At 37.2% G+C, this 13,959-nt stretch overlaps 1 long non-coding RNA gene across 2 annotated transcripts in view; it reads right to left on the bottom strand.

Annotated features, from left to right (window-relative positions):
* LOC131563641 (uncharacterized) overlaps nucleotides 1-13,609 on the bottom strand; it is a 117,815-nt gene extending 104,206 nt beyond the window's left edge. Inside the window, exon 1 of one of the 2 annotated variants that reach the window (XR_009275305.1) lies at nucleotides 13,559-13,609. This is a non-coding gene — a long non-coding RNA (uncharacterized LOC131563641). Of the gene's footprint in view, nucleotides 1-2,594; nucleotides 2,746-13,558 lie in introns of those variants that run through there. The other variant, XR_009275306.1, reaches the window with a different exon arrangement.
* Nucleotides 13,610-13,959: the final 350 nt, after the last annotated feature.

The following is a 13,959-nucleotide window of genomic DNA, read 5'->3' as shown; positions in this document are numbered from 1 at the left end:
GCTTTTACTTGTCATGAATTCTAATGCTCATTTTTTATTCTGCTTTGAAATATCCAGCTACCCTTGGCTTTCTTTTCTCTCAGGCTTTGATATATTGGAATCATTTCCCCAGGCAGCAATCAGTGTTGATAAAAGAGTTTGAAACTCAATTCACAAACACATAGCATATTTGTGGGTAAGAGAACTAGTACTTTATTTCCACTGTGTATCAAAACAAACGTGGGAATACTGCTTCCAATAGAACTGAATTCACACAGCAAGGAAGACATACTGTGGATTTCACAAGTGGTGCTGATTTACAGCATTTAGGGGGTTATTTTCTTTCTAGAGATAAAGTTCTATATGTGCAACTAACAGCAACACATCACCTTCAATCACAGAAGCATACAATGATGGCATTCACCTTAGTGGTGTTCCTTCTGCTCTTTCTCTGCCTTTCTTCCCCCCTCTGCATTTGCCCAGCATTTTCTGCCCTCCTAAACACCCACAGAGGCACCACTGGTATTGCTGGGGGGCTCAGCTGTACCCTGTGTTAGAGTGGCTCCAGAACCCTCTGGAACCAGCCCTGTCCCACATGGAGCAGCCCCAGCTGCTCCACAGAGATCCCACAGCAAACCTGAGAGGGACAGCTGGGACCCACAGCACCCTCAAGATCATTTGGCACCTGGCAGCCCCCCTCTCAGCCACAGAACACCATTGTAACATCAGCCAGGACTGCCATAACACTCCCAGAATCACTCCTTCCTTTCACAAATAACAGAAAACCCAACCAGCCCCTCAAAAATGCTAATCAAAGTTGAATTTCCCTTTCTCTCAGCAATAGTAATTACTAGTGAAAAGAGCTGTTTTACCCAAGTGCATCTGTGTTCTGTATTTCAACAGCATTTCACATGTGCTGTAAACCAATCTGTCTTATCCAGAGTCTTCCAAAACAACAGATGAAAACAGTAATACATTAAATTACAGAATTCTGTTGGTTTTTTCCAAGAAACTTCTGGGATGAACACAGTGCAAAGCAGACTGCTAATCTGATATAAAAGATGGGTAAAATCAGCAGATGGGATGAAGTCTTTGACCATGTCAGTCTGTCTTACAGCCATAGTGATGCCTCCATATACCTGAACCATTCCAGAGAATATATTGTAAATATACCACAGAAAGCCCTCCAAAGATAAACTAAATAAAATCCCTCAGACAAGAGCAGCACAGTCTGCCTGGGTCTGGAAAATGCTCTGGCCCTGTGAATGCCCCTTTGGTAGGAGCACAGCCAGCATCCTGCCCAGAGCTGGGCCACAGGGGCTTCCTGGAGAAAGGGAAAGTATTCAGGGTGGTTGGAAGGACAGCTGCCATGAGAGAGGGATCTGGGCTATACTCAACGCTCTGGAGTCACAATGAACCTGTAATTCTTTGCTCCCCTGCTTTCCTTTGGGTACATTTTCATTTGTAGAAATGATTGGAGACCCAAAAGCTGCTAGTAATAGGAACTGTACTTTAGAGTCTTGTGCTGTAGGTATGTCCATACTGACACACATCATTTCAGAGGCACACATTCCTCCCAAACTTTTAGACCTATGAATAGCAGCAGAACAGCCCAGTTAAAGAAGCTCTCCAGTTTTCCCACATTCTTATCAACAGGAAGCTTGATAAGCCTTTCCAATCACTTTACCAGGAAGATACAAATATGAGTCAATATTGCAAGGGGATGGACCCCTGTTCTCAGCTCTTTCTTTTTAAAGTTTCAGCATATGCAAATAAGGTAGAACCAGTAAACTTTGAAGAAGTTACCAACACAATCATAAGCTAAACCTCAATGCCTCTGAGATCTATTCCGTATATGTGTCTCCCAGCACAGACATTTCACATCCTGGCCAGCCTGGGAGATGAGGTCAACATTCCTAAGAGTCAGGTAAATGCCAGTGGAACCTTTCAGAGGCACATCAGATTGGAACACACACCAATAGCAATCACACTTATAAACCTCACTCAATTACAGGCCTTTCAGGTCAGGATGAAAAACATGCCTGCCCTAAAGAAATGCATTTAGGCTTTCTCATTTCTGAGTGGTGAAAGAATTATGTCAGCCATCCATTATTGATCTCCTCAGGAAAGACAGCGTAAAACAAAGCAGCTCTGAAGATACTGCTGCAACAGGGTTGTGCTGACTTGCCACCTTCATTTAATGATATTTTTACCTTAGAAAGAGTTCATCTTTTAGGAATACAGAAACATACATCCAAAACATATCTTTAACTGAATAGCAATTAATCCTAATTTTTAATATAAGCATTCAGGACATATCTAAAAACAAATTGTAAGGCCAACTTTCTGTACAGGACTAGTGGTTGATGTGAAATAGTATAGGAACATTCCCCTTCTGCAGCCTCCTGGGACACAAAAATCAAACTTCACAAGATAACTGTGCACAGCAAGAGACATTAAAGCATTTCTAGCAAATCATTAGTAAAACTTTCCTGCCTATTTGCAGGGAAAACAATAAAAATGTTATTATATCACACTTTCCTAGGAGCCTCTCCCTCCCATCCTTCCAGCTTTTACTTAATTTTTGCTCCTGTTAAATAAAACTTATTTCTCACCTCAGAAGACATCTCACCCAGGAAAATAAATTGAAATCTTTCTACCAATTACCAACACCTTCTAAATCTCTGGAGAAATTTTGCACGGCAATTAGCAACCTTCTGGGCAAATGTGCTGTAGCAGGAGAGGACTACCACCATCCTCCCTCCCAAGCTTCTTCAAATACCTCAGCTTTAATCTGCTGAGCCACCCTTTTGATGGGATTCACTTACAAATCGTTAGCACAAATGGGCAACACCTGGATCCTTGTGGGGGTTTGGGGGTGGTGTCTTTACCAAGCATTTACTTAACAAGCTGCAGGTGGAACTTTGGGGGTGGGGTTGTTAAAAAGTTCTCCTCTGCTAAACTGTGAAATTCAGAATATCAATGTATTTTTTTTTCTTCTCTCACCTCTTCTTATTTTCTCATCTTTTTTTTCTTTTTTTTTTTTTGAAAAGGCCAGTTTTATTGTCACATATGGGATAGATGGGGTTAGACTTAGCAATAATTACTGGCAACAATATCTTTTTCAAGGGAAGTGACTACCACTGTGCTTGTAAAATTTAGTAAGGTTAAGGTCAACAAAGCACCTTCTGACAGGGATTTTTGGAATATGTCAGCAAAACAGAAAAGAAAATTAAATTACTATTTATGAACAAGTAGCAAAATATGTACACTGGCAACATTTTAACTGCATTCTGTCCTTTCCAATATATGTTCTCTTTTTTCGTGGCAGATTTTCCTCAAAATTGTATGCTGTGCTGGTCTTGGAGTTAGGCAATTATAATGGGGGTTTGGAGGATTTTTTGGGTTTTTTCACTTGTATCTGACCATCGAAAGAAAAATAAAGGGAAAAAGCTTTCTACTAAGGAAATTATAACCTAGATATATTAGCTGTTAAATAAGTCATATTTTAATAAAATATTTTTCAGCAGCATACAAAGAATAATTTGCTTCCTGGCAAATAAAAGGGAATATAAGCAAAATAAATCCAAAGAACCAAAATGTAAATCCTCTTTCTACTTTCATATACTCTAAATCTACAAAAGTCACTAGATTACTAATCTAAATCTATGGTAACTGGTTATTTGTTATGAATAAGCTCAGAATACTATTACAGTTCTACAAAAGCCTTCTCCTCTGGTCTCTGGTGAATTAAGGTATTCTATAGACTACCAAAATGCTCAGGATGTTTAAATCATCATCACATCATAGTTACTAATAGTGTGAAACCTTGAATTTGAGGGTCAAATTCAGAATAAATTTGCCTCAATGAGTTCAAAGGCTCATCCACATTGTGTTGTCTTTTTTTTCCTCTAAAAAATCTCTACCTTGGAAGATATACAATGACATGCCTTTTGGTATTTTAAATTATCTCGAAAATAAAATAACTAAGAAAATCTCTGAAAAATAAAATTTGTTTACTAAGTTTTGAATGGAACATTAAAAAGCTCAGTAATGAAACATAGCAAAATTATGTATTTACTCATAACATTGTAATCACATGCTTAAAATTATCCAGCTAGTAAAATCATCTGTTTCCTACCATCTGGCCTGTGTGCAAAGAAATAAAAAATATTAAAGACAAAGATTTACAATTTCAGCCATAAACAAGAGCTTGCACAGGATAAAGTTGAGTATTCTTATATTTAAGCCTTTGTATTTTTTTGATTTAAGAGAAGCTGGTCCAGTCAAGTACATGTAAATTGCCCTAGAAATGAAGAAATCAAAGAAATGTCTATCATGGATAAAACACAGGGACAAAACAGAATTATTCCATTTAAGCTGCCTCAGATACTGGAACTAGGGCAGCAGAGCCACTCTTGCATTAGTGGAAATTTTCTGTATGAGATTCTCTGACATGAACAGGTCCTTGTGGAATAAGAATATTAAAATGTCTAAAAAATATTTTACTAATGTAGAGGTGTCAAAAACTCCCCAAGCCTGAATAATTCCTCCCTGGAAATCTGAGCTCTGATTAAATGTCAACAAGTCAACAAGATGAAAGCAATTACAGCCTTCCTTTGCTTTCCACTAAAGATCAAACTCAAAGCTGCCCAGGAGTGTTTGTTGCATATGGTGTCTGTTACAGTGTGGCATCTTTCGAAAGGTTTTCTGAACATGAAATAGGTAAGTTTGAAAGCAAAAGGGAAAATAAGCAATGTTCTTATGCTGAAACCAGCAAACAAACACTCACTGAGAACCCTCCTTGCTATAATCTGCCATATCTATTCTTCTATTCACAGTAATTCAACAGGCCACAAACATGCTGTCCATGGCACAAGTAGATTAATAAACCTCTTCTTGTAAAACCCCAAGCTCAGAAAGGACCAGTCCAGTGCTACCCTGGTAAAGAGGAAATCTGGTCAAATCACACCCTGTGTCATCTATATTGACACAACCTCCAGTATTCTCAGGGTGACAGCCTTAGGGCTTTTCTTCTCCTCATTTTTTTAATCAGAATTTCTGTTTCTCACCACCAGTCTTTCTTTCAACTACTTAACTCCTTGCACTGAAAAGAAATCTATAAATTCCATTTCAAAAAAAATCTGTTCCAAACTGTTCTCCTCCAGCACTATTTCTCACATTCTGTTCTCACACACACAAAAATCTTTTCTGACCCCTCTCTCTCTTTTCCTGTCTCAAAAAATAAATATATAAGCAGCCTTCAGCTTCCCTAGTGTCCCTTCCATGGTCACTGGTAACCAGGGAAACCAGATGCTATGGTAACTCAGGGATGACAAATCATTCCTTAAACTCCAAACTATATGTAAAGTCCTCATCTCTTTCTTCTCTAGGTGATGAAGTGGCAACAAAAATAGTGGCAGCAAATCTCCATCTTTACTCATTCAGTCTTTTGTAAATTTGTATTTTCTCCATGTATCCCTTCCAGTTTTTTAAGTGCCCTGCTATTTTTAGAGCCATTTCATGCTCAGTCCAGTTTGTTCTAAATTAGACCTGAGTGCTCTCATCAAAGCTTTATAATTGCGTTTTTAATTTCTTTTTTTTAATGTCTGAAGTTATTCCAGTTCAAAGTATATGGATGCTCTTTTCAACTAGAGAGGAAAAAAAAACTTCCTTGGTTAGTTTTTGAGCCTCCAACTACCAATAATAATTGAGATTTCTGTCTCAGCAGTGAGTTTATGCAGAGTCCCTGATGTTTAACCAAAGATTAATTTTGTTGTCTTCCTTGGGTAAGGACATAACCATTCTCTCTCTCGCTTTCAAATATCTATCTCTCATTTTCATGAAACGTGAGCATACCCAACCTCTATGACTTTCACCCATGCCAAATTTGTTTAAAATTTGTCAACAAGTTCAAATGTTATATAGGAGGCACATACCAAGGGTAGGATCACAAGGATGCCACTTTTTAGGACAACTTGAAATGAAAAAACCATAACTAAAAATTTCTAGATTATCAGTGTTCCACAAATGCTTACTCATTCTTGAGGAAAAAAGTCAGTTCCATCTTCCAGAGCCTTCCATACTTTTATAAGAAATTTTCTAGCACAGTTGATTTTAAGTTCATTTTAAAAAATTAAGTTAATGCTAGCAAGAATGATTATGCATTAACCATGCATACATCATAGAAAGTACAATTTTAAATTCTACTCCCATTGTACTCTGTGGAAATATGGTGAGCTCAGTAGAAATGGTAGGTGAAAAACTTCCAAAGCAGCCAGTAAACACAGAAGACATCAATTTCTCTTGCTTCCACCTCTGTGTTCTGGGTTATATGTTCTAAATTACAGGGGAGACAAATAATGGAAAGCTCTGGTTTAAAGTATCATTCACAACATGAGGACATTTTCTCTTTGCTCATACCTTAGTGTCTCTGCCTCCTGGAGTAATTCACCTTGGCTCATTTGCTGGCTGACTCAGATCCTCTGGTCACTCTAAAAATAACAGTATTACCCTGGACAGTCCAAAGGCAAGCCCAGTCCAAGAAGAAGAGATACCACATTGATTTTATAAGATGTGTTTGGGTTTAAGTTACTGTCTCCAACAGGCAGCACATGACCCTACAGTGAAGAAGCTGTTCAGGTCCCAGTCAGCCCAGTCTTGGAATCTGATGACAGAGAAAATTAGTTCCAGAAGACTGAAGACACAGCTCCCCTCTGTCTGGCACTTCCTTGTTTCTCAGACCTCTGCTACAGTTTCCATCTTTGCTAAACAGAACTGTAGCGTTTGCTGTCTAGGTAAGAAACTCCACTGCCTTTTTTCTTTTAATTTGCTGTTCAGTGTGACAAATTAAAGAATCATAATACTTGCCATAAAAAGAAGCAAACAGAAAATTTCCCAGCAACAGATTCTGTTGAAATCCACTGTGATTCAGTAGGACAGCTTTTCTCTCAGTAACTACTGAAAAAAAAAGCAGCTGATTACTGAGAAAGTAATCAGTTAAGCTAGAACCCCTATATTGGTGTCTCCTCCTCTTATTAAGTGCAATGAGAGAGTCAATATCCAAGCATCCCACAAACACTGCATGATAAATCTTCCTTTCAGCCTTTGGTCAGACAATACAGTGCCCACAGAAAGCTGATTTATAAAGTGTGCTGCTACTCCACTTGAGACACTAAGCATCCAATTCCAGAAGTTCTGAGCATATAAAAAGTTTACTTGAAGCCACTTTCAGCATCTAAGAAAACCTCCAGAGCACCAAACTTCCTGTGCCACATAATTGATAGCCCAGAACCAAAGGAAGTAAAACCAGTGTCTTTATGTACTTAGAGTTTCCTCATTTCCAACAAACAGCACATCTTCAGCGAACAAGTCCCTTCTGAAGTTTTAGACAAGGCATACATTTCTTTCTCTTTTTCCCCTGCTTGGCATGCTATATATAACATCCTAAACTGAGTATTTATTTTCCTTTGTAGATCACCATATCTATCTAAGAGTGTTGAGAAACCATTCAGAACTAAAGAGACTATATATAATAATAAGCAGTAATTTGAAGAACAGAAAACGTTTTGGTTCCAGATTTTCAACAGTTTTCAGAAAAACAGATGTGGGAGATCAAGCAGACAAGGCACTGTGTGCTTGTGCACCCTCTCAATAATTCTAATACATATAAGATGATAATAGCACCAATTTATAAGTGTCAGCAAGCAGCTTTTAGTTTGCAGAATAAGTAAAGTGTCTGATATAGAAGAAGGGGCATTGGCAACGTCATCTGATTCACAAGACACAAGGAAAAAGCTGAAGCTATGACTCTTGCTACCTTAAAAAAGCCATTATGGAAGTACCAGCCTTGCTCCTGGATGTCTTCCCCAGGCAAGGCAGACCAATATTTTCAGTTAAAACATGACTAGCCTTCATATTTATCCCCTCTTCTTCCCTCCTCTTTCACTGGATTTTTTTTAATTGATTCAGATAAAGGAAACTGGTTTCCAAGACACATGAAATTAAAAATTAAGATTTACAATCACATTGAGGAAACAGTCCCATATTCACAACATAGTTCTGGAACCACTAATGCTGACAATAGAAAACAATGCATAGGGGAGGGACACAGATTCGCAGAGGGTGAGGATTTGTCCCTCTGAAAGATTCAAAGCATGGGATCAAAGCACTATTTCAATTCTCAGAATGGGACTTGAGCAGTGCTGAAACATCCAGGGATCTCTATGGAGAAACGCTATTAAATACAGAAACTTCTTGGAGAAAGGGAAATATTTCAAGCAAAAAGGTGGACTTGCATAATTTCAGCTCAGTGTTGATTCTGTAAGTAGAAAGTGGAAAAGGAAAAAAGTGCCTACTTTCTAACACATTGTCTATTTAGTGAAAGTTTCCAATGTTATTTTGCCATTTTAGTATCACTGAACTTAAAAGTAAGCAATAAAGAAAAATCTTTCTGTACCATATATTTGAAAAGACACCACTTTGCATTGTTATTCCAGCTACCCACATGAAATACATTCTTTTCTGGTGTCCATATGTAAAGGAAAACTCTATAACTTTCAGCACCAGCAGGCAATTCAGAAATACAGGATATTTTACTTTGCACAGTTTATAAATGTTAGTAGTTTGCAGTATTTCAGATCAAAACTTCAAAGAGCTAAGGAAGGAATGAGGATGGTACCTTTGCATTATTTTTATGATCAAGCTTTTGTGTATTGTAAGGTACATTGTTGAATTTATTTTGTAGTCAAAGTTTCTATCACTTAGTAAGACTGATTAACCTGGCCTCCCCATTCCTCAAAAAACAAACTCATGCAAATTAAATTAGTTTTTAGAGAAAGAAAAAAAGGAACCAAAAAAAGAACTAAACTCTGCTCTTTAACAGTTACACATAAAAATGGAGCACATTATGAAAAATACACTGTGTGCTGTTAAGATACCAAAGTATCCTGCAGCATATAAAGAATTTCAGTTGGAAAGGAGAAATCTTTTCTGTCCTGTGATATCATCTAAATCTCTTTGAAAGAGCTGCTGCCTATAGAGAGTTGGCACATGATCAATAGAGGTGGGGAAACCTCATGATCTCCTTCAGCATCCTGCAGGCAGTTGAACAAGTTCTACCTCCTGCAGGACCAGAGCACTGATCCAGTGCATATCATTTAACTCCCCCACAGAATATAATTTCTTTCCAATTGCTTCCTATAAACATTAAGAAAAAGTAGGTTCAGTATCCATCCCTTTGGCCTACTTTCCATTTAATATTGGACGTGTTTGAAAACCAGAAGTATAGCTGTTAGTATTAAAAGGAATGCTCCCTGTTTCTTACATGGGTCTGTCTCCAGACTGGTTGAAGAAATTAATGATAAATCTGAAAGTAGCCTCTGCAGAACTTAACAATTGTGTGAATACTCAATTTTGTGTAATTAGCTAAGCGGGAAGTAACTCACTTTGGATTGTGGAAAACTATGTTTTGGCAACACTCACAGAAAGGAGCTCATGAAGAGGCTCTTTTTCCAGAACTTGTTCACAAATTCATTTCTAGGATTTAAGAATATTCTTTCACCAATAATGTCTTACAAACTCCCTGATTAACAAAAGTAAGAACTGAAGATTAGCCCTCCCCTTTGCTTATTTGATGGACAGTTCTGTGGCACCCGAGTGAAAGGCAGAGCCTCCTTCTCTTGAGTTCTCAGAGCAGTTCCAGGGCACAGGAAGGGCTGAGACACAGCCTGGGGCAGTTTAGGACACGGTGCCTGCCAGCCCCACTGAGGGGTTTAGCAGTGACCAGGTGTCATTGTCACTGTGCTCCACTGAGCCTCAGAGACTGAAACTCAGAAACTACTGTGCAAAAGGGCATCTCAGGAAAGGTATGATTAAATTTTTTTAATGAACTACTCAGCGAAAAAAGGATTGCAGAAAATGAATATGGAAAAGGAGTCTGTTCATGAGCTGCTGTATGTAAAGGTTCAAAAATAAAGAGAAAGATCCACAGCCTCCAGAATCCCTCCTTGCTCAGCCAGTCAAGATGAATTATTACACCTGCATACAGCAGAGGAGAAAACAGAAAGTAAAATTACTTCATTGATTTTGTTCTGCTGTATGTAAATAACCTTATTGTGAGATCTGCCCTTTCCAGAAGAAAAAAAGTTTTGTTTAATTTGCCAGTTAACTTTTTTTCTAAATCTGATTTTCATATTTCACAACTTCTCTACTGAGGATTCAGTAAACAGTAGCACAATTAACTGGAATTATATTTACTTCCTAATCTATTTCATAGATATTTCAAAGAGCTTTTAAAGTTTCTTAATAAATTTTTTGTTTCACTAATATGGTGATTTAGAAAATGAAATTCTCTTAAGTGATTTCAAGCATATCCAATATTTCTATTTTCTCACCACAACTATTAATTAAGGCATCATTTTATGAATATATTTTAAGTGAACAGAGCTCTAAACTCTTATACATGTTGCATATGTCTCAATTATAAAACAAATATTGTTTTGAAAGTAAAATAATCTATACACCACTAATTTGAGGAAAGGAAGCACAGTCTATAAATCTATGGATCAGTTCATTTTTAAGCCAAAATCAGCCAGTGTTAGTGAATGGCTGGGAATATCCATGTGGACAGTCACTGGAGGGCAGAAGTAATAACCAGCCTGTCAGTCATCTTAACAAGCTTCAACCAATATTGATTTTGGGGGTAGATGAATACAGTATAATATGCACGCGTTTAGAAATGTTAATAAAAATGTGATCCATTGCACTTTTCTCACTAAACACAAAAGGCCAAAAATAACCTAAATAATTCTAAGAAAATCGTTTGCTTGGCAAATCCATCTGCAAGGGATGTGGAAATAAATCAAGGGTTCCTTGATGTGACATGGCATATTTGAACTAACAGATCAAATAGAAACACCAGCTACAATTCAAACAGTTACAACTCAGACTCATTAGAGGCAAGAAAAGCAAATTAGATAAAAAAAATATAATCTTTCTTAGGTCATCTTTCAAAACCAACTGAAAAGTTAGAGAAGTACATTCTCAGTGCTCATGAGTCTAAGTGATGGATTTAATATGAAATATATAACTTTGCCATATTCTTCATATCTACAGCTAGTCAAAGTAGAAGGATTTTTTTATGTGCCTCAAAATAATCTCAAAGCACTGCAAGCTCCCCTAATAATCATATTGTATTTATATGCTAAATAAACAAGCCAGACAAAATTCCAAGTAGAATTCTGTGCTCTGCCTATTATAAATGAGAAAAACATACAAGGACTGTGCATCACTAATTCTGACCATGCAACTTAAATACAGGTTAAACACTATACAAGATCCATACCTCATATCATGTCATGACTCCAGGCCAGCCAATGAGCTACTGTTGTCTTTGAATATCTTATTTGTTTAAAAATCAGTTTGATTTGGTAAATTTCTATTTCCAGAAGTAAAATTGCCTTTAACAAATGGTAGTACTGAGTCAATAGATACTAATAATTTACAATTAGACTAATCACTTTAACAGGTATCTTCACAATGGAGCTGTAAAATTTAGCAAAAATAACCATTATATTTGAATTATAGGTAGGAGGTCAACTTCTGAACTGAACCCACAGTATTCTACAGGCTGTAGAAAAAACAGGTGGGTAAATAACAAAAATTGAAATATGCTACAAGGAAGACTCAACACAAAAATTACTACATATAAAGATTATAATGCCATGCTACTGTAAAATAATCCATTAATCTGTTGTGAAGCAAAACAGGTAAGCATGTATCAATACCTTTGACTTTTACAGACCACCAACTTCCACAGATACATCAAGAACTCTGTATTTTACTGCTTGTATTTCAAATTTTCAAGTGCTTTCACAGTGCAGGACATCATTTAAAACAGGAAAATACAGAAAAGTATATATCAATTAAAAATAATGAGACATAAATAAAACAATGGCATATTCTGCAACCCAACACAGTAAAACCAAAGCAGCAAAACTTCACAGAAGTGCAGAGCAGAATTCAGGGAACTGAATTACAAATAACATTCAACATTATTAGCTAAAATCTCATAACAAGCCTGTCATTAAGAGCAGTCCATGTCTCTAGCCCTACTGCTTTGAAACTAAGGACTTTTTCATGCATCATGCTGTACAAACTTTTTCCTTAAGTAACGTTTTCCACATGGCCTCTCCCCAGGCAACAAAGCAGGAAATGCAGGCAGATGAGCAAAGTATTTACAGCAAGCAAGCAAGGACTTACTCACAAGCAGATGTCTGTCACTTGTAGCAGTGTACTAAATGAGGATCTGAGGAATAAGCAAATTCCTAAAGACATCTAAATGGTGGGAAAATGATAAACCCTCATGTGAGAACTAAATTCTTGAACTGAACTCATGAGGACAAAAGTACAAGCATGTAAAGGATGCTCTGAGGTCACTGAGCAGGACGAGCATGTGCTCTTCACTTACACTTCAAAACAGCGTTGTCATTTTCTTGGAATATTTCATAAAAGGTGACAACTTTGAGCACAGCAGTCTGAGAATTAAACTGAGGTCACAAAAACCTGGCCAGTTAATAGCAACCCCAAAGCAGTCTGTTCTTTATAGGACAGCAGCTTCAAATAAATGAGACATATAAATATTTAATGACAATCCTTACTTTTGCATAAATAAATGTAGCTCTTGGCCATGTGCAGAAGCCTGTTCTTCCACAAGTTAAAAGAATCCCAACATTAAGAAAACAGAGATGAATTCACATATAAAAGGAAAATCACAAAACTAATTTAGTTATGTATTTATTGCATAATTAGGGGGTTATGCTATATACTCTGAATTGCCTGTTTAATAGAATCAATTTCAAAACTTCCATGTAAAGACAGAAGGAATAATGGTCAAACTCATAAAAAGTCTTGCAACAAGGGGGTCTGTAACAGATTACATTTTCACACACAAAATAATCCTGATTTTCTGTCTTTAAACAGCTATATTATCTAATTAAGCAAAATTGCATTTGTATGTGAAAAAGAGAAAATATTGAAAAACTTCACAGTAACATATTTCTCCATTTTGCATGTAAAGATTTTAAAGAGCAAGGGAGTTATTGCATTGTATACAAGATAGGTAGAATTATATTGAAAAGCTTTTAGAGTTAGCTCAGTTATGTATCATTCTTCCAGAGATGTTTGACTTGCATGGAGTAAGGGACAAAATTAAAAGTTTTAAAAATATAAGCTCTATCAGGGCATTTATTATGTAAGCATCACATTCTAAAACTCTGAAAATAGAACCCTCAGCTCATGAGACTTTCCCACTGAAAACATGAAAGAAGCCTGGTGTGACTGACAGAACAGACATCCCTGTGCACAGGGCCCTGCCCAGGAGGGACTGCACAAACCCCAGCAGGAGCCTCCCGCTCCCTGTGCATCAGGCACTGCAAACTGATGGCCAAAGGCTCCTGCATTTCAGCACTGGACAAAACAATCTTCATGCATGCAGCAAACATATGCAAATACTGTACAAAGACATAAATCTTCCTTTAAGGATGAAAATTGTTGTCATCTTATTTCAAAAGTTCCATACCTTCTTAGAGACTTCTCACAGGCAGCTCATCCCAGCACTAACTCTTTTTTCATCACAGCCAACAAACTCTAACTCTCCTCACCCAGCTAACCCCTTCTTTGTAGCACTAATCTTCTCATTGGACACAGCTGTGGCCTGTTAAGGGCAGGCCTGTTCCTAATCTTTGGTGATTAGCACAGCTGCAACTCCTCAGGGGTGAGATTGCCTTCTGCACTATTCTCTTACATTCTATCCCTCCACAGAAAATTAATTATATAAATGCATTCAGCATTTTTTTAAAGTGTGTATCTCCCTTGCACCAAACACAATAGATTTAGTGCATTTCATAAAAAGTAGATCCTGGTACATATACTCAGATAATAATATATCTGCTAAAAAGTGTACATCAATTATTTCCTTGG

Source organism: Ammospiza caudacuta, chromosome 13 (genome assembly GCF_027887145.1).
Source record: "Ammospiza caudacuta isolate bAmmCau1 chromosome 13, bAmmCau1.pri, whole genome shotgun sequence".
NCBI lineage: Eukaryota > Metazoa > Chordata > Aves > Passeriformes > Passerellidae > Ammospiza > Ammospiza caudacuta.
The sequence above is the reverse complement of the archived record's forward strand: the minus strand, read 5'-3'. Positions and strand labels throughout refer to the sequence as shown.